This window comes from Dipodomys merriami, unplaced genomic scaffold (assembly GCF_024711535.1).
Source record: "Dipodomys merriami isolate MVZ:Mamm:240054 unplaced genomic scaffold, mDipMer1.0.p SCAF_1084, whole genome shotgun sequence".
NCBI classification, from domain to species: Eukaryota; Metazoa; Chordata; class Mammalia; order Rodentia; family Heteromyidae; genus Dipodomys; species Dipodomys merriami.
Window position 1 is genome coordinate 184,384 of NW_027202365.1, and position 24,545 is coordinate 208,928.

Sequence of the window (24,545 nt, forward strand, 5' to 3'; positions counted from 1 at the left end):
TTAGCTAATGTGGAGGCTGAGATCTGAGGATCACAGTGTGAAACCAGCCCAGGCAGAAAAATCTGTGAGACTTTTCTCTCTGTTTAACTATTAAAAAGCCAGAAGTGGAGGTGTGGTTCAAGAACAGCAGAGTTGAGGAAAAATGACAAGTGAGAGCACAAGGCCTTAAGTCCAAGCCCAAGTACCAGTATCAATTTTTTTTAAAAAAAGATGTGAATAGACTCCTGTCTTGAAAAAAACAGGAAAAGGCAGTATTGGAAGTATGGTTCAAGAGGTAGTGTACCAGTCTTTGGTAGAGTACCAGCCTAGCAAACAAAGGCCCTTGACAGTTGAAACTGTAGTAGGTACTATCAAACCATTCTTTCAAACTTCTTTTTTTTTTTGGGTCCGGTTGTGGGGCCTGAACTCTGGGCCTGGGCGCTGTCCCTCAGCTCTTCAGCTCAAGGCTAGCACTCTACCACTTGAGCCACAGCACCACTTCTGGCTTTTTTCTTTTTGCTTATGTGGTGCTGAGGAATCGAACCCAGGGCCTCAGGCATGCAAGGCAAGCACTCTACCACTGAGCCATCTTCCCAGCCCCTCTTTCAAACTTCTTTAGAATGCAGAATAGAGAATATTGTAGAGTGGTTAGAGTGTGGGATCATTCATTACCCTCCTTTCATGTCAGCCCTGACCCCTTCCCTCCTTCCCTCCCCTTCCCTCCATGCCTTCCTTCCTCTGTCTCTTTTTTGGTTGTACTAGCATTTGAAGTCAGAGCCTGCTGCTTACTATTCAGTTGCTCTACTACTTGAACCCTGCACCAGCCCACTTTCTGAGCCTTTCTGAACCTCAATGCCCTTATCTGTAAAATGAGGACAATTATCTCTGAGCTCTATAATTTGGAGTATTTTCAGGAAAATTTTATAAGAATAGTTGAAGTAATAGATATGAAAACACCTAAATGCTTAAGAGCATTATTGATGAGAAGGAGCACATCTTTTTTTTAATACATTTTTTATTGTACAAATGCTGTACAGAGGGGTTGAGTTACATGAGTAAGGTAATGCGTACATTTCTTATCAAGCATTGCTGCCTCCTCTTTTGCTTTTCCCCTACCATCCCTTCCTTCCCACCTCCACAAATACGCTCCATAACCCCCACACCCCCTACCCATGCCTAAATTGTAAAGTTCATTTTTCAACATAGTGTCTTGTACATCTCATTGTTACAATGGATCAACCTGTATCCCTATTTAAATATTTTGTTTTTTCCCTTTCCCTCCCCAAATTAGAAAACTGTATATACAAGATACAGGGCATTGACATCAAATACAGTGAAAACAGGGGGTATACCTTGGGGGAAGAACATACAAAGAAACAAAAAAAAAATCACATGGTACATTATAAATATGTTAGAAACCATAGCAAGAAAGAAAAAGACAAAACTTGTGTCCCTATCTTGGGGTTCATTTCGCTTGACATCATCTTATTTGGTCATATGTACATAGCTTTTGACCTTTTCTGCTTGTCCCTGACATATACTAGTTATTGTAAGTAAGGAAACCATGGGACCTATGTTTCTTTGGGCCTGGCAAGAAGGAGCACATCTTCACTCCAGATTTATCCTTTGTGTCCTGGGCTTTTTTTTTTTTTTTTTTAACTTTTTTTGGCTTTGATAATTGGCTTTGATAATTGGATGCTCTCAGATGAGATCTCCTGGTGTCAGGTTAAATCCATGTTGCCTTACAGGTGGGTGGGCAGGTGGGTGGCCTGTTCTAGGATTTGTCCTAGTTTAGCAGCAGTGGTGTTCCAAGGAAATGAAAAAGAAATGAATTTAGGCTGCTCCTGCAAGAGTCTGTGTTACAGGAAGCTCAGCAAAAAGGACATGGTGTCTGCTATCTCTGCTGGCTTTTTAGAGACAGTGTGTGGCACCAAAGCCCTGGTGCTGGGTTATCCTGCACATCACCAATGGCACTGAGAGCACATTGTAGCTCTTTTCTCATTGATTGATTGGTGCTGGTACTGGGGCTTGAACTCAGGGCTTCCCACTTAGCTTTTTGCACATTACTAGTTCTCTCCTACTGGAGCCACACTTCTACTTCCCAGAGATTATGGCTTTTTCAGAATGCTACTCCAGTCAGTCTTTGTACCCCAGCCCTTCTTCACCTCTGGCATTGTGTAGCAGTCACTCATCAATCTGTGACTGGTCAAGTGCCTGCCATGTTTCTGAAAAGGACAATCAAGATGTCAGGGTGTTCCCCCATCTCTGCCCTCAGGGCTAGGCATCAAGGCTGGGCTGTTACAGTGGACCAGAATGGCAAGACCTGATGGAAATACTCCCCAGGATACATTGGGGAGAATACAATTGAAGCTCCTAGCTAGCAGGTGCTAAGCTGAGTTGGGTTTGATTTCTGTCTTCAGAACTAGAGAAAGCAAGTATAAGCAAATATATGGAGAAGCAATAGTGCTTGGGGCATTGGTGAGAAAAAGGTTGCAGGCAGAGTAGCTTCTCCCACCCAGGCTTGGCTGGAACTCAAACTCATGTGGTTGTACGCCTGTTGCAGGACCCCCACCAAGAAGATCACTTCAAAAGCAAGGCTTTATTCAGGTGGGCTGCAGCTCCGGCTTTGTCCCACACACTGACTCAGCAGAACTTAGGAGGAAGCCCCGAGCTGAAATTTCACAGTGTTTATAAAGGCAAAAACTACAAAGGGATAAAAGGAGAAGAAAAAAAAGAAATCACAGACTGACAAATTTAAGGCAACAAGAGGTGTCAGCAGGGCATTCCAAGGCAATAAGGGGTTGTAGGGAGTTATCAAACTGGCTGGGTCTTAAAGGGCATTCCAGAGCAGTTAAAGCTTAGCAGGGAGTTTCCTGGCTAGTTGGGTTCTGATAAGCTGTAGCTGGGATAATTGGTGGTCTGGGTTTGTTCACAGGGTCTGTTTATCTTGGGCCAGCTTGGTCATCTCCTGAAGTTTGTGGGGACCCAAGGCCAGCTATAGTACAAAGTGGGGCCTGACTTCAAAGTAGCTTTGTTCAAGTAATCTATGGTTTAGCAGTTTCAGCACAAACAAGACGGTTTCTGAAATTCAGGTGGGCCCAAGGTTAATATGAGCAGCAGAAGGGTTACTGCTTCTAAACGAAGCCACTTTTAACTCTTCAATGTCTCATATCCACACTAGCCCCTTCCATATCCCAGGATAGTTCTTGTGTCCTGGATTCCTCTTCCCTCACTCCCTCCCTTCTTCCCTTCCTCCCTTCCTCCCTTCCTCCCTTCCTCCCTTCTTCCCTTCCTCCCTTCCTCCCTTCCTCCCTTCCTCCCTTCCTCCCTTCCTCCCTTCCTCCCTTCCTCCCTTCCTTCCTTCCTTCCTTCTTTCCCTCCTCTTCCCTCATCCCCTTGCCCCCTCTCCCCTTCCCATTTCCTTCCTTCCTTTTTTTCCCCTTCAGGAGTTGAGACTAGAACTCCAGGCATCACTTTGTCAACCAAGCTTTTTTTCTCAAGGCTGATGTTCTCCCACTTGAGCCACACCTGCACTTCCAGCTTTTTTTCTGTTTCATTGGAGATAAGAGGCTCATGGACTTTTCTGAAGAAACTGCCTTTAAATCATGATTGTCAGCCTTCAGCCTCCTGACTAGCTTGGATGACAGGTGTGAGTCACCAGTACCAATCTAGCTCTACTTTCTTTACCAATTCAATCTAATCCATAACTTTTAACACACTGAGTTTGGGTGGTGGCCAGTGTCATATTCACCATAGGCCTGAGCCCCCTTCCTTCCACTCTGAGAATCTCTTAACAGTTGGCCATCTGATATATTGGTGGATCCTCCTCTTCGGTGGTGCTGGGGATCTTGCAATGGGACAGTCCAGATGGGGTGACATGTCATCACTTACTGATGTATTCTTTTTTTTTTTTTGTCGGTCGTGGGGCCTGAACTCTGGGCCTGGGCGCTGTCCCTTAGCTCTTCAGCTCAAGGCGAGCGCTCTACCACTTGAGCTACAGCGCCACTTCCGGTTTTCTGGTGGTTTTATTGGAGATAGGAGTCTCACGGTCTCTCCTGCCCGGGCTGGCTTTGAACCGCGATCCTCAGATCTCAGCCTCCTGAGTAGCTAGGATTACAGGCGTGAGCCACCAGCGCCCGGCTACTGATGTATTCTGACAGTGCCTTAATTTCATATTTTTTAAGGAGCCTCTCCCTGCCTTCCAGCAACTCAACACTGGATCCCACAAAACTGGCTCCAGCCTCAGTGATGGCTGTGATTCTTCTTGCCTGGTGCCTTCATGGTCTGCAGAGGTGTCAGGAGCCAGCAGCTGAAGAGCAGTCTGCAGCTTTGAATGAGGTGATGTACAGATTACTTACTCCTCAAACTCTTTCTGTACCTAAGTGTGTAACTTTAGCATGCATTTCAGTGCACTTTTTTTTTTTTTTTTTTGGACATGGAACCTGAATTCTGGGCCTGGGCACTATCCCTCTGCTTTTTTTTTTTTTTTTTTTAATAATTTTTTATTGTGAAAATACCGTACAGAGGGGTTAGAATTACATGAGCAAGGTAATAAGTACATTTCTTATCAAGTATTGTTGCCTCCTCCTTTGTTTTTCCCCTCCCATCCCTCCCCTCACATCTCCTTATCCCTCAGATCTTCATCTCAAGGCTAGTGCTCTGCCATTTGAGCCACAGTGCCCCTTTTGGCTTTTTCTCTTATGTGGTGCTGAGGATCAAACCCAGGGCCTTATGCATGCAAAACCAGCACTCTACCACTGAGCCACCTTCCCATCCCCTCATTGCACATCTTAAAATGCAACTTGTAGTATTTGAGGCACAAAAATGGTGTTTACTCTGAATTCTAAGATTCCTAAATAGTTAACTTATTTATGCCCCAGAAATTGATATCATTACCTCAACTAAGTAAATGACTAGTAGTATTAGCCAATAGATGAATTCAGGCCCACTGAATTTAATATCAGAAGCAATGCAGAGGCACAGAGGCTTGTAATTAGGGTGGGCGCTAGTCTCTCATGCCTGTAATCTTAGCTGTTGAGGAGACTGAGATCTGAAGATCATTGTTTTGAAGCCAGCCCAGGCAGGAAAGTCCATGAGACATTTATTTCCAGTTAGCCAAGGAAAAGCTGGAAGTGGCCAAGTGCTGGTGGCTCACACTTGTAATCCTACCTACTCAGGAGGCTGCATCTGAGGATCAAGGTTCAAAGTGAGCCTGGACAGGAGAGGCCATGAGACTCCTATCTCCAGTAAGCCACTGGAAAACCAGAAGTGGCACAGTAGCTTAAATGGTAGAGTGCTTGCCTTGAGCGGAAGAGCTGAGGGATAGTGCCCAGGCCCAGAGTTCAAGCCCCACAACCAACAACAACAAAACACTAGAAGTGGTGCTATGGTTCAATGGTAGGGTGCTAGCCTAGAGCAAAATAAGTTCCAGGGCAGTGCCAGGCCCTGAGTTCAATTTCTAGGGCTGACGCAGAAAAAGGCTTATTCTTAGTTTAACCTTCTCCTGTTGCTATCTGGAAAGTATTAATATTTGAACAAAAGGTGCTGTGTTGTCACTTTGTACTGGGCCCCTCTACCCTGTGGCTAGTCCTGAGGAAGGTTCATGTGCCTCATCCCTGCTACATTGTGTGCTTGCTCTATCATGGAATCTCGGTAAGTGTGGGGGAGTGTCAGCTGGTCCTGAAGTAGTGAGCTCCCCATCCTTGGAAGAATTCAAAGTTGAAACTGGAGGAAATTGGAATGCCAGATGGGAGGAGTTAGAGTAGGCAATCCTTAGGATCTGAGTTCCTATGAACCCTGATTGTAGGATTCTGTAACTTATCCTTCTACAATGTTACTGAATGTCAGAAAATAGAGGAGATGAGGACCGAGGAAAATGGTCTAGTGTGTAGGATTCTGCAAGTACGAGGAACTTGGAGTTATTTCCTTACTGTTGGCAGTAGTACTGGGCTGCTGACCCTCTGCTCTCCCCAATGTTATCTGTATGGGAGAAGCTCTGTTCTAGTGCTGAAAGTTCTCCTCTTGGTCAAAGGTCACAGCAGTGACACTAGAAGTGCTAGTGTCCTCCTTCTGAGGCCTAGCAATTACTTGCCCAGCACCTTTGTTTGCTAAAGAGGGGAGTGTGTGTGTGTGTGTGTATTTGCATGTGTGTGTGCATTGGTAAACAGGATGGACTGGAGGGCAGGAAGAACAAATGACACTCCAGACCTCCTGCCATGTATGTGACATTCCTTCTCAATGTTGGAACTTTAGGCAAGTTATTTTCATCTCTTTTCCCCTCACTTTCTGCCTCTGGAAAAGGGATCTGAGAGAATGAATTTTAGCAACTTGACTCAATTTTTAGAGATTTTCATTAATAACACAATTTATACAGCACTTTGTGTTTTTCAAAGAACTTTTCACATATGTGAGCTCACCAAAATTGTCTTAACAATGAGAAGGTGGTATTTGCACCATTTAAGTGATAAAGGAACAAAGGCCAAAAAGACAGTGGGTGGCAAAACTAGGCCTCTATGTCCACCATTTCATATAGGGATCTTGGCTATTTTCTAAAAGTTTATCCTTTTGTTCATTGAGCTAATAATGACAGGTTCCCATAATGTGATACTCACATAGTCCCTAGGCTGCTCCTGTGCACAAGGATTGTTTTTCTAAGACAGGATCTGTCCATGTAGCCCATGTTTACCTCATACTCTTAGTGTTCTTCTTGCCTCTGTTTCCTGAGTACCACAATACATGGCCACAGGGATGGTTTTTGCTGAGGTCCTCCATCCTTCTCTGGTCTGCTTTGACTGGGAATGTAGCAGGGTGAGAGCCAAGCCCTGAGTTCTAAAGTTAGATACCTTCTGTTCACATCTCCCAATTTGTCCTGTAGCTGAGTGGCCTGGACAAATGACCTTTTGGGACCTGATTTTTTTCATGTGTAAAAGAATGGTAAACTTAGCTTCTTTCATGCAGGGCTGGTGCTATACCACGAAAGCTTTACCTCTACTTCCTACATTTCTTTCTAGTTAATTAGAGATAAGAGTCTCATAGATTTTCCTGCCTGCATTGGCCATGAACCATAATTTAATGATCTTAGCCTCCTGAGTAGCTAGGATTACAGGTATGAGCCACTAGCATTGGGATATTAGGCATATTTTTAAAATTAGCTTTTAGGCTTGGAATTGTAGGCTTCTTTGGTTTTCTTTTTAGTATCTGTTAAGTAATTTTCAAGGTACTGCCTGAAGTCCCAGGGAGCCCCTGTGAACCTACTTGAAAGAAGATCTCATCACTTAAAAAACAAAACAAAAAAGAGAACCACCAGGAAAAAAAAAAACACCCTGCATAACACCTCTGTGAACATGGGAAAGCAAAGAAGGTAAGTTATGATATCCACTTCTTGCTGCCATTTGGTATTTTGCAAACTGCCACTGCTATTAACAGTCACTTTTGAGTATTTATGATCTTGCAGTTAGTTGGAGCACTTTGATTCTCATAAGAAAAACAGGTTCACATTTAGAAAATGTGCCCTACAAGTAGCTGAGATCCCTCAGGGAGGCTGATGGATGGGGCCCACACAGGGGAAGGAAATGCAGCCACCTCGCCAGCCTGCAGAACTTTGCCTTTTCCACACACCCTAGTTGGAAGCTGTTTTTGTTTGTTGTGGTGGTGGTTGTTTGTTTTTGTGTTTTTTTTCCAGTCTTGGTATTTGAACCCTGGACCTGGGTGCTATCCCTTAGCTCTTCAGCTCAAGGCCAGCACTCTACCACTTGCTGCTTCCAGCTTTTTCTGTTTATGTGGTGCTGAGGAATTGAACCCAAGTTCTCATGCATGTGAGGCAAGCACTCTATTACTGAGCCACCTTCCTAGCCCCTTGAAAGCTGTGTGTTTATGTCTGGATCCTTACCCTGCCAGGGATGGACTTTCTGTGTGGCTCTGGCATAGTGTCCCATGGCAAAAGGACATGTAGCTAAATACCAAACCACTTTCCACACATATGTCCTTGCACCACACCAGCCACAATGCTAGCAAAGACCAGAAGCTGGTCTTTGAATTTATCCCAGAGTCCTAAACTGGTTCTTGGTGTGTGCAGGATAGAAGGGAGAGTTTTGGATCTGGCCAGTGTTGAAGCATCAGCCCAAGTAGAGCACCAGATCCTAAACTAGAAATTGGGAAAACACTGGCTCCCACTTTGGGCCTCAGTTTTGACTCTCGCTACATGATGCTCTGAGGTCCATGAGGTGCTTCAGTGCCAAATTATACAGGACTTGTGTTCAAGAGAAGTTGGGGTTTCCAGAGAAGGAGAATTGCATTTTAGGATTATTAGTTGTTTTTTTGTTGTTTTGGTGGTGGTCGTGAGGCTTAAACTCTTTGCCTGAGCGCTGTCCCTGTGCTCTTCAACTTAAGGTCAGCGCTCTACCTCTTGAGCCACAGCACCACTTCTGAGCATTGCATTTCAGTGACAAATTTACAAAGGTCTTGTCACTGTACATGTAAAGAAAGCATCATCAGCTTGTCAGTGAGAATCTTTTCACCAAGTGGATATGAGGGAAGGTTGGGGTTCCTACTGTGTCTGTGAGACTTTAGCTGGGCTCTGGGTCTTCTCAGGCTTGTTTCTACTTCTGTAAAATCCTTCCAGGAAACCTCTTCACATTGAGTTGCTATGGCTTCTTGGGCTCCTCTTGGCTGTGACAGCTTCTGACACTGCCCTTGTTTGGGGGCAGCTTGGATGGTTTTGAGGAGCCCTAGTCAGACATGCTTTAGAATCTGTTGGGATTCATCTCATGTGTTTTTGATTTTAGATTGAAGTTCATGGATTTGGGAGGAGAAAACCAGAGAAGTAAATGCCATTCTTAGCACAAAGTTGATGTATTTTCACTGTCAATTTGACCTTGATCACCTAGTCCGTGGGCCTTCATAGTTCTCCAATGCCAAAAATCTTTTTCTTCCTTTTTTAAACTTTACTCCCCCCCCCACCTCCCAATCTATCTCTTTCTGTGTCAGTACTAGAGCTTAAACTCAATGCCTGGGTGCTGTCCTTTAGCTTTTTCATTCAAGGCTGGTACTCTACCACTTAAGCCATACCTCCAATTTAGGGTTTTGCTGATGAATTAGAGGTAAGGGTCTCTTTGATGTTTCTGTTTGTGTTGGATTTGAACTTCTATCCTTAGATCTCAGCTTCCTGCATAGTTAGGCATGCCCATCTCTTTTGAGAAGACCTGGTGATGTAACATATTATTGACTGTTTGCTGTGCACCTGGTAAAGTGTTGTGTGGCAGGGCTATGAAGACACTCAAGACATCATCTGTGCTCAAGTATCCCAAGAATGAACTGCAGCTCAGATGTGTGCAACAGCGCTCTCAGCGCACTGGGGAATGTGCATTGATAGTGTTCATAGGACTTCAAGGAAGTTAGTTACCTGACCAGGCTTTCCAATTTCCTGATTTTGTGCTTTAAATGAATTTCCATGATTCCCTTCCATTTCCTTCAAACCATAATATTTTTTTTTGGTTGGTTGTGGGGCTTGAACTCTGGGCTGGGACACTGTCCTTGTGCTCTTCAGCTCAAGGCGAGAAATCTACTGCTTGAGCCACAGTGCCACTTCTGGTTTTCTAGTGGTTTATTGGAGATAGTAGTCACACGGACTTTCCTTCCTGGGATGGCTTTGAACCTCGGTTCTCAGATCTCAGCCTCCTGAGTAGCTGGGATTACAGGCAGGAGCCACCAATGCCTGGCAAACCATAACATTTTAAATGTTACAAGAGAGAGAGAAAATTACAGAAGCTAGCATATTTCTTTTGGAGACATACCCAGAGACTCATTATTTTTAAGCATTTTCTTAGCACTTCTTGTGTTGAAAGCATTTTTAACTCATTAATTAGTAATCCACATTAATATATAGATGGAATTAATCTATTCCAGACAGAAGTTTGTCTTGAGGAAATACAAAAAACTTAAGTACTATTCCTTTCCACCTGTATCTTCTCTCTCCTCCCCTCCACCACACTTTATCTTGTTCATTATTTAGATTATTGCTCTGATCATTACACTCTGATTGAGCGCCACAAGTGTCCTTGGAGCTTCCACAAAGTTTGGGTTGGGTGTCTTCCCACTCTTCTGGACTCCAGGCTGTACATGGGTCTGCTTTGGGGACTCATTAGCACTTGAAAATGAAATTGGCCTCATAAATAGTCATCCTCAGGAAACAACGGGCTCTCCCATTTTTATTTTAGTTGCATTCAGCTGAAAACCTCTTAGCTTGTATTCTTGTTTGAGGAGAGTTTTTTTTTTTCCTCCTTTTTTCCTTCTTGCGGATCCTAGGGCTTGAATGCAGGGCTAGGTCTTAAATGCAAGGCCAGGAGATTTTGTTTGTTTGTTTTTTGTTTGTTTTTCCTCAAGGCTGGTGTTCTACCACTTGAGTCCCAGCTCCACATCTGGCTTTTTGGTGGTTATTTGGAGCTATGTGTCTCAAAGACTTACCTTTCTTTCTGAGCTGGCTGAAAACCATGATCCTCAGATCTTAGCCTCCTGAGTAGCTAGGATTTCAGGTATTAGCCACTAGTATCTGGCTAGGAGGTTAGTTTTTACCTTCAGAAAAAAAATCTCCATAACATGACTACCATTTATGTCTCTCTTTGGAACAAGGGCTCCCCTGTCCTTGTATTTGATCAAGATGATAATTTTCCACCTTGTACAGATAAGGAAATTGAGGACCATGAGGAGCAATCTCAAGATTGGTAAAAGTCAGAGCTGATATACATCTCCAAAGCTCTCCCCTTCCTATATTTCTTTGGTTCACCATTCTGGGCCTTCCCAGTGTGGTGCTCATGTTCACCCACAGTGGGCTGTCTGTCTTCCTCTGCTGCTGGCCTCTGGTGGAGAAGCTTGCAGAGGATGTGATGGTCTCCTGATTATACTCTTGTCTTCATTTTGTCACCTGGTGATCTGTTTCAGGAGCTGCCTGTCTATGGGCCCCCCTGTCCTCTTCCTTCCTTCCTGTCCTGGCACAAAGGAGCCACTCTTGGTACTAAGATTGCTGTGACATCAGATATGTAGAGAATCAGCCTATTGTCCATGTGGGGTCATAGATCTGAGGATACTATCCCTGACCTCTGGGAGCTCTTAGTGTTATCAGAGAAGAGCTGCCTTGTCCTCCTGGAGTCCCCTTCATTAGCTCCTTTTCTTTCTGCCCTTACAGGTCATGCCTGTTTCAGTAAGTAGTTATTATATGACAGGTCTCATGCTCACAGACTGCTATCTGTGACAACCTACTCATTAGGAGGTGAAATCATTGTTCCTCTTACCAGATAGGGAATCAATTGTTTAAGGGCTGGGCGCCAGTGGCTCATACCTGTAATCCTAGCTACTCAGGAGGCTGAGATCTGAGGATCATGGTTCAAAGCCAGCCCAGGAAGGAAAGTCCATGATGCTCTCATCTCCAATAAACCACTAGAAACCCAGAAGTGGCACTGTGACTCAAGCAGTAGAGCACTTGCCTTGAGCTGAAGAGCTGCGGGATAGTGCCCAAGCTCAGAGTTCAGGACCCCTGACCAAAAAATAAATAAATAAAAATAAATAAATAAATAAAAAATAAAGAATCATTTAAGGAAGGGGCTAAGAAAAAGAAAATACAGCTAAGAAAAAAAGAGAGCAGCAGAGATTCCTAATCTCCATATCTAATAGATATAAAAAACATTCAAAAAAACATTAAAAAAACAGATTGTACCCAGGTGCGGGTGGCTCACCACTGTAATCCTAGCAATTCAAGAGTCTGAGATCTGAGGGTCCTGGTTTGAAGCCAACCTGGAAAGAAAAGTCTGTGAGGCTCTTTATCTCCAATTAACCTGCAAAAAGCCAGAACTGGAGGTATGGCTCAAATGGTATAGCACTAGCCTCGAGCAGAAAAAGCTTAAGGAAGGGCTAGGAAGGTGGCTCAGTGGTAGAGCGCTTGTCTTGCATGCATGAGGCCCTAGTTCCATTCCTCAGCACCACATAAGTAATAAAAAAAAAAGCCAGAAGTGGTGCTGTGGCTCAAGTGGTAGAGTGCTAGCCTTGATCTGAAGAGCTAAGGGACAGTGCACAGGCCCAGAGTTCAGGCCCCATGACCAGACCCAAAACAAAAAACAAAAACAAAAAAGCTTAGGGATAGTTCAGTCCCCAGTTGAGTGGGGCTCAGTGTCCCAGCTCTGAGTTCACTCTCCAGTACTTGCACCAAAATAGGAATAATATTAATAATTACTTAAGAAGGAACAGGAAATACTTAGGATGTGGTAGATGTTTGAATCCTGAAGCTCCCTGTTGAGTTGCCTTGTTTCCCTTGTAGTACTGTTGCAGTGGTGTGTGTGTGTGTGTGTACACAAGTAACCCTATTAGTTATTCTATTGTGACCGTTAGGACCCATGAGCAAGAACTATTATAAGAAAACAGAAGTGTTGAACAATATGCTGTAAGCTACAACAGTAGATGGCCAAGCCAGATGGACCCCAGGTATCATTGATTCTGGACTGTGCACAGTTAACCAATCACAGACAGTATTGGCTCCTTGGTTAAACCCCAGAGAAAAAGCTGCTTTGCTAGGGATGCTGCAAGATAGACTGGCCAAGTGAATATCCTGTGTTAAAACAGGGAGAGGCAAGTCAGTAAGGTGAGGGCTATGCAATGCTCTGAAGGAAATGGGCATAAGTGAGAGCACCTGTCCTAAAGGGGCTTGTGGTATTAGTCTTTCCCCACACCACCATCCTAGAAGTTGTCCCTCAGCTTTTTGCTCAAGGTTAGCACTCTGCTACTTGAGTCATAGCTCCACTTCTGGCTTTTTTGTTGCTTTATTGGAGATAAGGAACCTCATTGACTTTTCTGCCTAGGATGGCTTCAAAGCATGGTCCTCAGATCTCAGCATCCTGATTAGGATTACAGGCATGCGCCATGGGCACCCATCTATAATGCTGTTCTTAATGGCAGTGGCAGTCAGACAGGGCCTTCATCCGTGTCTTATTATATGGTCTCATCCTAATAGGTACTGTCCTCAGGCTAGAGTGTAGGGGACTGACTGGAAATCTCAGGCCTGGCCACAGTGACAATTGAGTGAGTTACATTTCTTGAATTTGGATGCAGGCCACCTGCTTTGCTTCTTGGGTTTCTGCTTTCAAGTGCTCTGCTGGACTATACCTGGGGTCTCTGGTGAGACGCCTGGGTGAATGTGGGCACTTTTCAGAATGGCTTAGAAGCAGCTCTTGGTGGCTTTGCAGCTTGGCTTTCATTTCTGGCATGACAGTGCATTGGGAAGGTTCTGGATCGAGTCAGGCTCAGCTTTGGGCTCAGTCTCTGCCACATGCTAGCTCTTTCTTCCATTCCAGATGAGTCACTGTCCATCTTAGGCTGCCCTGTCCTGTCTCCTCCTCATATACCTGTCTCTGACTTGGGGCCAGGGATCTGATGAAGAAATTCTCTTCAGACAAATAGAGATTCCCTGGAAGGAAATTGATCATGTAAAGCTGGTTTCTCCACTGGCAGTTGTTTAATTTTATTTCCCTTTCATTTTTCTTCCTCTTCTCAGGGATCACTGCCTATAAGAACTTGATAGCAACTAGACTTAGATGGTTAAATGTAAATTGGAGCTGGCTTCTGAAACTCCAGGTGAGTTTCTTCAGGCCTGGGAGATTTTTCAGAGCCCTATGCACCTAATGCATTTTAGCCTTTATTTTTATTTTTCACCTATATTTTTTTTCTTGTATTACTTCTAGATGCCTTTTATTTTCCCTTAGGACTCAAGCATAATTTTGGTTGCTTTTAGGTGTAATTATAGAAGGCCTAACTCATTTCAGTGAGAGGAAGATTTATTATTTCACATAATAATAACCACAGTGGGGCTGGGGGGTTATCCAGGGGAAGGGCGCACGCCTGGCACGTGTGCAAGGCCCTGGGTTCAGTCCTCAGCCCTGGAAAAAAAAAGAAAAAAATAATAACCATAGCACAAGGGAGACGGTAGAATTCATTAATTCAGTGGCTCAGTACTGTCTTCTTTTTTTGTCTTTTGTTTTGTGAGCCATGGGGCTTGAACTCTGGGCCTGGGCTTTGTCCCTGAGCAACTCAGCTCAAGGCTAGCACTCTACCACTTTAGCCACAGGGCCACTTCTGATTTTCTGGTGGTTTATTGGAGATAAGAGTTTCGCAGGTTTTCCTGCCTGGGCTGGCTTTGAACCATGATCCTCAGATCTCAGCTTCCTGAGTAGATAGGATTACAGGCCTGAGCCACTGGCACCTAGTCTGTCTTCTTATATTTATATTCCTACCATCTTTTGAATTGACCATACTGGGTATATTCTCCACAGGCTAAAGCTCATCATCCCAAGTTGGCTGTTGCAGCACCAGACATCCCATGTAAACACAGAAACCAACAGAATGGATGATGAGACAAAATTGGGATTTGTTTGCAAAGAGGACTGAGAAGTGACCACTGAGGTGGTATCTATCCTTGATGAGAAACATATACCTTTTCTCTTTTGCTTGACAGGTTAAGAACAAATATCTTGTCATGGCATAATGAGATTACATACTGTGCCCTCAACTATTATTTCCTCATTTTATTTCCTTCTGCTCTCTACACTAGAAGGCCAAACAAGACCACTAGCTATTGTCAGAACTATGTACACCTCATTTTTACCTCCTTGTTCTAGGCAGGCTGAGCCTGTGCCTGAACCACACCCTGCCCATGTGGCCTGCCCTGCAGCTGTAGCATAAGACAAAAACGGCTAGAGTCAACAGTACTAGCAGAGCCTCTCCCTTGTTCCCTCCCAAGTATGTATTTTGAAAACAATCTTTTTATTTTATTTTTTTTAATTTAATTTAATTTTATTTGTGAACATACTGTACAGAGGAGTTACAATTACGTGGGCAGGATAATGCATACATTTCTTACCAAGCATTGCAGCCTCCTCCTTTGTTTACCCTTCACATCCCTTCCCAGCCTCCCCCCTCCCCCCCAATCTTTTTATTTTTATTGCAAGATAAAACAGAAAATATAGCTGGCACTTGTAATCCTAACTCATCAGCAGGCTGAGATTTTAGGATTAAGTTTCAAAGCTAGCTTGGGCAGGAAAGTCTGTGAGCCTCTTCTCTCCAACAAACCATCAAAAAGCCTGAAGTAAAGTGGTGGCTCAAGTGGTAGAGTGCCAGCCTTGAGCAAAACAGCTAAGAGACAGTGTCCAGGTCTTGAGTTCAAGCCTCAGAACTGGCACTCCCACTCAGGATCCATCCAGGATCCTGCTTTCCCTTGATCTGTCAGACCTCCTCTGCCTCCTCCAGTCTGTGACATTTCCACTGTCTTTTCTTTAGTATGAGCTTGACACTTTTGAAAAGGGCAGCTACTGATCCTGTGGGAAGCCTCCCAGTGTGACTTGGGTGGGTGTTTTTTTACTTTGGCTGGTCCTGGGGCTTGAACTCGGGGCCTGGGTGCTCTCTTTGAGCTAGTTATAGGCTATCACTCTACCACTTGGAGCTACAGCACCCACTTCCAGTTTTCTGGTGTTCACTGGAGATATGAATGTCACAGACTTTTCTCTCTGGGCTGGCTTTGGACCAACATCCTCAGATCTGAGCCTCCTTATTGGCTAGAATTCCATGGGTGAGCCACTGGAACCCAGCTAGGCATATATTGGTTTCCTTGTTTGTTTGTGCCCAATTTTATAACTGAATGAGAAAGCTCAGTTATGTCATATCAATTTCTGGTGTCTCATTGCCTGGATGTATCTTTGGTCATCTACTTAAGGTGATACTTGCCAGTATTTTTCAGGATGAGGCCATTGTTTCTTACATGATAATTGGCAAATAACATGAGTCTATAGTTCAATTGTAAAGAGATTTTCTTCAAAGAGTATCTCTGTGCAGGTTTAGCTTAGGAAACAGATGGGAACCAGATGCTTTGCTTGAGATGGACATGGGCCAGGTTGGTATTCCAGCAAGATCTTCTGCCTCATCTCTAAATGGCCCAGCTTGTGAAGTGCCTCAAGTTCTGTTTGAGAACCTAGCCTGATGTTGGAGATTTGCCTATAAGCTTTTCTGCAAGATAGTTTCCTTCCAAACTGACATTCACAAAGTGAGTTAGGTTTAATATAAGCAACACAAAATGGAACTGGTATCAAGCAGCATTTATTTAGTGTCTCTGTGTATCTACTACTATGTTAAATCTAAGGACGGTGAAAGTCATAGTCTGTGTCCATGAATCCAGCACCTTTTCTTCAAAGTATGATCCTTTGAGCTCCTGTTCTGACACAATTGTTTAACTACATTGTTTTTACTGTTCTCTTTAAATAGATTTTCACCTGTGACACTCATCTTCAGTGAAACACCAAAAAAAATCTGGAAGTGGAGCTGTGGTTCAAGTGGCTAGGCCCTAGGTTAGAACAAAAAAGCTCAAGAGCAATGCCCAGGCCTTGGGTTCAAGCCCCAGAAATGAGGTAAGAGGAAATTAGCAGCTACTAGATAAAACAGAAGGTTAAGAGGCCAGAGCTAGAGTGGCTCAAGCCTACGATTATAACTACCTAAGGAAGTTGAGATCTGAGGATCCAGATTTGAAGCCAGCCCAGGCAGACAAATCGGAGACTTATCTGGGGAAGGTTTATTTAGAATGATGGCTCTACTGAAACCACTGAAGCAGTAGAAAACATAGATTCTCTTTTTTTCTCTCCTGTCTCCCTTATTCTTGTTCTTCTTTTCTTCTTTCTCTCTGCTTCCTTTCTCTCCTAGCACATGCTAGGCTAGACATCTAACCACTGTGTTTGATACCCAGCCACATGTTTGGATTTTTACATAATCCAATTCTCTCCAGGTGCCGGTGGCTCATGCCTGTAATCCTAGCTACTCAAGAAGCTGAGATCCAAGAATCAGGGTTCAAAGCCAGCCCTGGCAGGAAAACCTGTAAAACTCTTATCTCCAATAAACCACCAGAAAACCGCAAGTGGCGCTGTAGCTCAAATGGTAGAGTGCTAGCCTTGAGCTGAATTGCTCAGGGACAGTGCCCAGCCCCAGAGTTCAAGCCTCAAGACTGCCAAAAAAAAAAATCCAATCTCTTTACCTCTGAAAAGTTCCATTTTCCTTTTATTTATAAACTTATACCTTTCTAGCTCCACAACTCCAGACTTCACACATTTACACTACTGAAGGATAAATAATGAGATGCATCTTTTTTAATGAGGGAAGGGGGACTCATCTTAAAAACCACAAATCAAAGCATCTTACTAGTCTGCTTAGAAACCTACTGCCTTTTCCCATTAAGTTCCATATTAAGAGTTAAAACTATCCTGAGCTGGGCATAGGTGGCTAATGCCTGTAATCCTAGCTACTCAGGAGTCTAATGTTTTGGGGGCCAGAAAATTTGAGATTCATCTCCAATTAACCACGCACACACACACACACACACACACACACAGAGAGAGAGAGAGAGAGAGAGAGAGAGAGAGAGAGAGAGAGAGAGAGAGAGAGAGAGAGAGAGAGAGAAACAACTTTATCCCATCTCATAAGCTCGACGAGCCAGGTGTTCAAGTCCCAGACCTCCTTTTTGCAAACCTCCTCCCCCTCATTTTTTTGTGCCAGTCCTAGGGCTTAAACTCAGCATCTGGGCACTGACGTTGTGCTTCTTTTGCTCAAGATAAGTGCTCTACAATTTGAGCCACAGCATCACTTCTGGCCTTTTCTGTGGATGTGGTACTGAGGGATTGAACCCAGGGCTTCATGCATGCCAGGCAAGCCTCTATCACTAAGCCACATTACAATCCCCTTGACCCGTTTTTTTGCAGCATTTTTTTGTTTTTCTTTTCTTGGATTATTAAAATTTGTTAAGGCCTTTGCATTTGCTAGTTAGTCCTCCCTCACCTTCTCCTGCCCAATTCATATAACTAAACGTCCTTGCAAACACTTTGCTACTGGCCTGGACAGCCCTGTTCTGCCCATTTGGGCCTTGCCAATCAGTGGCTTGGGTAATCCCTGACCTCGGGATAGTTGGGAGGCTACTTAGCGCTCAGTACCTGTTGGAGGGTCAGATCTTCAAAAACACAAATGCAGATGGACACCCCCAGTCTCCTTTTCCCAGCTGACATCACTCCAGTGATTATGGTCAGCCAAACTTTAAACCACCCAGTTGGTGCCCAAACTCAATGAACCAGAGCCCAGCCACTTCAGACCAAAGAAAAACCCGGACCCAGAAGTATACCTGGCCAGACCCACCCCACAGGGGGAAGTATTTCCCAGGCATTGGGAGCACACTTTGTAGGCATCAGGAGTGGCTATGTGCTGGCTGGGTGCATGGTACTCCCCAAGTTGAGGTTGGCAGGAGCAAGTTGCTGGTAAGCCTTGATTGCTGAGAAGGGTAAAGGAGGGAAAAGGCAGCCTGATGGTAGGAGTGAGAGACACAAAGCATATGCATTTTGGTTCCTTAAAAATATGAATCCTTTTGGCTTATTTTTTCTTAATTTACTGGCATATTTCTCTTTTCCAATTCATCATAAAATACCCAGAAAACTTAGGAAACCATTAAATAATGCAATTGCACTTTCACCTACCTGTTATTTATTTATGTTTGCTGAGAGATGATGAATTTATTGAGAGTAGAGTATCTACATTCCTTCTACTAATAATATTAACAGTATAAACAATATAAACTCTTTGTCTTCCATCCTAACACATTCTAGATGATCTTTTATTTTCTTTTTTGGTTGGTCCTGGGGCCTGAACTCTGGTCTTGGGTGCTGTCCCTCAAGTCTTCAGCTTAGGGCTAGCACTCTACCACTTGAACCACAGTGCCACTTCGGGCTTTTTCTGCTTACGTGGTACTGAGGAATTGAACCCAGGGCCTCATGCATGCAAGGCAAGTACTGTACCACTGAGCCACCTGGCCAGCCCCTCTAAATGATTTTTAAACATGTAGATTCAAATTTAGATGGTGATGACCAAAGTATAGAGATTTCCATTGTTTCCTATTTCAGAGTATGTCTTAATATCATATGAAGTTAAATGAATTACATTTCTACAATGATATATTTTGTATTACATATAGTGCATGCATTACACATAGTATACAACACACACACACACACAAACACACACACACACACACACACACACACACACACACACACACCTACAGCTTAGCTCCAAGGTATCTTAAAGTTGCCTTCTGATTTCATGCCTCGTGATTCTTTTTCTCTCTGGTATTTTAATAGCTCCAGGCAACTGGTATCATGTATACCTTTGAGCTTTCTCATGGATTGTTTTTATACCTTTGAACACTCTCTCTGGCATTTTCACCTGTCACAGTCTGATGTATGTCTCATGGCAGGTATTTGCAGATGACTATAGGGCTAATCAGTTAACATAAATGAGTGAATTGAATTCGAGTGCCAATTTTGAGGTGCAGGAGCATTGCCTAAAAGGACCAGTAGCTATTTGGCATGAAGTAGTTATTAACCAGTCACTATATAGCCTTTGTTGCTAGATCTTTCAGTTTTCAAGGGAAATTGGACACTTGCACTTTTGTATGAAGACTGGTTTTTAAACATGGAACTCATTTAAAAGTTTAGGCACTATATAGATAAATTAAAAACATCTCTAGGCTAGATTTGACACTCCAAGCTCTAGACTTGTGTTTGGTTCTTTGTGTATGAATCATGTCTCCTGATTCAAATGGGTGTTTTCCTTTCTGTTAGCATTTTTGGTATGTATCTTAATTATAGTAGTGTGCTGGTCTTTCTGCCTTAGTTGTTAATAAGTTTTTTAAATCTGTTTGAAACATTTGTTGTCATATATTGGCTCTTTCCTACATGTAATCCATCTCTCTATAAAATAGTTTATACATACCTGTGTGTATGGGTGAAGGAGGGTGAAAGAGAAAGAGAGAGAGCACAAGAGAAGAGTGAAGGAAAGAGGAGGAAATACATTTATTCTCTCATGGTATTTGATTCTCCTTCTCTTCTTCTGGAAGGAATTAGATTGGGTAATTGAATTGTTGCTTAAAAGTTGATCTGAGGTGCAGGGAATGTGGTTTAGTAATAGTGCTTGCCTACCATGCATGAAGCCCGTTGTTCAGTTCCTCAATACTACATACACAGAAAAATCCAGAAGTGAGGCTGTCTCTCAAGGGTTAGAGTGCTAGCCTTGAGCAAACAAAGCTCCAGGACAGTGCCTAGGCCTTGAGTTCCAGTTCCAGGACTGGCAAAAAAAATGTTAAAGTAGGAATTCAATGGATATAGCCAAATGGTGGAGCTCTTCCCTGGTATGTGTGGGGTCTTAAGTTCTATCACTAGCACTGTAAAAAAAAAAGTAAGTGTAAAATATAAGTCAATCGTCATCTCTTTTGTCACATCAAATGTTCCAATACTAACAGAATTTTGGTATATTTATGATGAATATTTTTAATAATAGCAAAAGGCCCAGAATAGTGTTTTATACTTATAATCCTAGACACTCCAGAGAAGGAGATAGGAGGATTAAGGTTTAAGAGCAGACCAAACAAAAAGTTAGTGTTTCAGAGATAGCAAGCATGGTAGTGTATGCCTGTAATCTCAGGTACTTGAGAGGCAGAGGTAAGAAATTCATGGTCTGAGGCTTGCCTAGACAAATTTGGGAAACCCTATCTAAAAAACAAAAGCAAAAGGATTAGGGACATCTTTTGTTCCCTAGGGCCACCACATAAATAGGAAACAAAACCCTAAAAAACTGTTCTGACAGAAATATTTTTGGATAGATTAAATCTCTGGAAGAGTTTTAGTAGGAAGTGATTACTAAAGATTTTAAAGGATAGTCAGTAAAAGGGAAAATAGATAATGAACCTCCTCACAATGAAAAACTTGCTCAGGGAAAGACTCTAGGAAGAAAGGAAAAAGATAAACTATAAACTAGCGTGAAATATTTGCAAGCCATATAGTAGAGGAATTAAATCTCTAATAAACAGTGTTCTCAAGTCTCTGTAGTACATAATGATAAAAACCAAAACACAATGATTGGATAATGACCAAAAGATACAAATAAATGTTTCACTGAAGAATATATATTCAGCAAATAAGCACATAAAAGGATGCCTTTGTCCCAGCCATTAGAGGAATGCAATTTAAAAGGCTCAGTGAGGTACCACTACATACCTATTTGAATGGTTCAATCAAAATAGTGACAACACAAGGTTGATCAGAATTCAGGGGAACTTGATTATTCATACATTGCCACTAGGAAAATGAAGTGATAGTTTACTTGGGAAAAGAATAGAAAAATACCTTGTTTTGAGACAGTACTGTGGATTGAGCTCAGTGCCATGGCACTATCCCTGAGCATTTTGCTCAAGTCTAGTACTCTACCACTTGACCCACAGTGCCAGTTTCTGTTCATATGTTACTGAGGAATCAAACCCAGGGCTTCATGCATGCTAGGCAAGCTTTCTACTGCTAAGGCACATGCCCAGCCTAACAGTAACATTTAAAACTAAACTGAGTAGCCCAAGAGAAAGCTTTGGTTCCCATAAACACCTATACATAAGGTTTCTGAATCATCTTATTTCTGTGATAGTCCCAAAGTACATTTATAGCATGGACTATTCAGAAACAATAAAAAAAGTCTTAATACAATAGAAGTTGGTCTGGAGGGACTTAAATGCTGTGTAAAAAATTCTTAACAAGTGGCATGCTATGTAATTTCATCTATACTTCTTGAAGTGAAAGAGTTTCAGTTGAAATCTGTTGAAATCTGAAGATTGGTGGATTCTGCCACAATGAATTATGCTTCAGTTATGGAAGCTGTTATTAGGAGAACGTGGGGGAAGATCTGTGGGATCTTGTCTGTATTAATTTACTAATGTTCCTGCCTGTGACTCTGTGAAAGTGTCAAAAGATTTAGACAAATAATGTATACTAAAAAAGCTGACCTCAATCACTTTTTTCCCTTGGGCTTTCTGATAAAGATGATCCTTGAGACTCCAGTGATAACTGAAGATGGAAACTGGGAGTCAGTGGAGAATTCTGAGTCTGTGAAGACTAATGAATCTGTTGACCAACATGCCAATCAAGAAAGTTAATGGAAGCTGTAGTGCCCAGTTGAAAAGACCAGATGTTGGGTCTTCCAGGGACCCTGAGACTTCAGAAGTTCTCCCTTTTCAGGTATTACAGACAGCCACTGACTAGAATCTCTATTTTTTTGTGGGTCATGGGGCTTTGAGCTCTGCGCTTGGGCGCTGTCCCTGTGCTTTTCAACTTAAGGTGAGCACTCTACCACTTAAACCACAGCACCACTTCTGGTTTTCTAATGGTTTATTGGAGATAAGAGTCTCATGAACTTTCCTGCCTGGGCTGGCTTTGAACTGTGATCTTCAGATCTCAGATACTCAGCCTCCTGAGTAGCTAGGAAAACAGGTGTGAGCCTCTGGTGCCCAGCTAGAATCTCTATAAAATATTGGGATTTAAAAATATTGGGGTTAACCTGGTACCCCTGGCTCACACCAGTAATCCTAGCTCCTGAGGATGCTTAGGTCCAGATGAAATGCAGATTCAATTTCCAACTAAATTTCAGCAAAATGCTACACTAGAGGTATGGCTCAAGTGGTAGAGTGCCAGTCACGAGCAAGCAAACCAAACGTGTGAGGCCCTGGTACAAGGAAAAAGAAGTTGGGGTTAAGAGACTCGAGCTCAATGCTAATTTAGGATTGAACTTCTTTACTTGTTTTTACAACCATAAATAATAGTTTTTCAGTTCTATAAATGCCATCAGCAGTAATTACCTTTGCTGCATGGTGCCTACATGATGAAAACATGCAAGTGTCTGTCAGTCAAGCAGTGCATTAAGCAAATATTATTTGGTTCCCCATACTTTGGCTAATAATTAGATAACTTACGTATATTATACTATTGCTCTCTAATTTTTCATACTTTCTTTTTTTTTTTTTTTTTTTTGGGTCCGGTCGTGGGGCCTGAACTCTTGGGCCTGGGCGCTGTCCCTCAGCTCTTCAGCTCAAGGCTAGCGGTCTACCACTTGAGCCACAGCGCCACTTCCAGTTTTTTCCTTTTTGCTTATGTGGTGCTGAGGAATCGAACCCAGGGCCTCAGGCATGCAAGGCAAGCGCTCTACCACTGAGCCACCTTCCCAGCCCTTTCATACTTTCTAGTGTCTTCCCTCCCCCGATCATTTACTGGGACAGTAGGAAACTTTCCAAAGATATATCCCAGGCCAGATGGGGATATTGGGGCACCTGGAACAAGTCCTTGCTCTCCTCAGGCTCAGCTACATTAGCCACTGTGTGTAAGATCATCAGTCACTTCATGACTGTCTGTGTTCGTTTACATTGTTACAAGGGACTTTGTTAATAAATCTCCTTCTACATTTGTTCAAGGGATTTATTGTTTGAAGACAAGTGATCATGAGATAGATGATAGACATCGCATGTAGAATTGTTAGCATTTTCTTATTAGAATGAAGTCTAGGAATTGCTATAAATGTCTGTTCTTTAGTGATGTTGTATCAGAGTTTTTGTATAAAAAATGTTATACTAAGGAGATATTTCCAAGGATTAATAACCCTAATTGTTAAAAATAAACTGTCTTATAGCTATCATGATTTTAGACACATGGACTTTGATATTACATTTTTGAAATTTAGTTTGTTTAGTTTGGGTAATAAAGAGCAACACATTTTGATTTTTCTTTAGGACAAGATACTTCAAATATCATTGAAAAGGCAGAGACTTCCCTTGGGATCCCTAGTTCCAGTGAGATTTCAGCTGAAGTCAAACATGCTGGAGGTCTATATATGGAAACATTAAGTCCTAGGATACTTTGGATTCAGTAGCTAGCTTGTGCAATTTTGATACTAAGGACATGGGGACATTCTACTGGTGTGGTGTGTTGTCTTGTGAATCCAGCTGCCAGTTAGAGATCTGTGTCTTGGAACTGCTCATATCCCTCTACTCTGCCTCTGAAGTAATTTCAAGGACTTCTATGTATTAAAATTATATCGTCATATATGTTGAATATAAGAATTGCTTAGCACTTTGTTTGGCAACCAGGGCTAGGTGAATTTAAATCTGTCAGGACCAAAAAGTATTTTTGTTCATTTAGGGCTATTTTTTTGCCTTTTGTTCTTTGTTTGTTTGATTGTTTTTCTGCCTTTTGTTTTTTGATAACTGGGCATTGAACCCACGTTGTTGCACTAGCTAGACAAGGTTTTGCCATTGAGCTGAGGTACATTCTAGCCTTTTTTCTATTTTCTTTTTTGCATTTTCTTGATCTACTGAGGGGCATCTGAGTTGGTTCCATATCTTAGCTATGGTAAATAATGCTGCAGTAAACATAGTTGTGCTGATAGCTTTAGGATGGTCTTGTTTGTGATCATTTGGGTATATGTCCAAAAATAGGATTGCTGGGTAATAGGGGAGCTCTATGTAGTCTTTTGAGGAACCTCTATACTACTTTCCAAAGTGGTTGAACAAGTTTACACTCCCACTAAAATGCAGTAGGGTTCTGTACATATCCCCTCCAGCATCTGTTGTTATTAGAGTTCTTGATTCTAGCCATTCTAACTGGGGTGAGGTGGTATCTCAATGTTGTTTTGATTTGCCATTT

At 42.7% G+C, this 24,545-nt stretch overlaps 1 protein-coding gene across 15 annotated transcripts in view; it reads left to right on the forward strand.

Annotated features, from left to right (window-relative positions):
• LOC138815266 (hepatoma-derived growth factor-related protein 2-like) overlaps positions 1 to 24,545 on the forward strand; it is a 256,847-nt gene that overhangs the window by 184,319 nt on the left and 47,983 nt on the right. For 8 of the 15 annotated variants that reach the window (XR_011368274.1, XR_011368267.1, XR_011368240.1 and 5 more), the window contains 6 exons: positions 4,164 to 7,339; positions 13,514 to 13,593; positions 14,289 to 14,421; positions 14,634 to 14,754; positions 16,270 to 16,412; positions 21,896 to 22,091. The gene's annotated coding sequence lies outside the window, so the exon portion shown is untranslated. Of the gene's footprint in view, positions 1 to 4,163; positions 7,340 to 12,973; positions 13,042 to 13,513; positions 13,594 to 14,288; positions 14,422 to 14,633; positions 14,755 to 16,269; positions 16,413 to 21,895; positions 22,092 to 24,545 lie in introns of all 15 variants that reach the window. The other 7 variants (XR_011368257.1, XR_011368270.1, XR_011368242.1 and 4 more) reach the window with 7 other exon arrangements.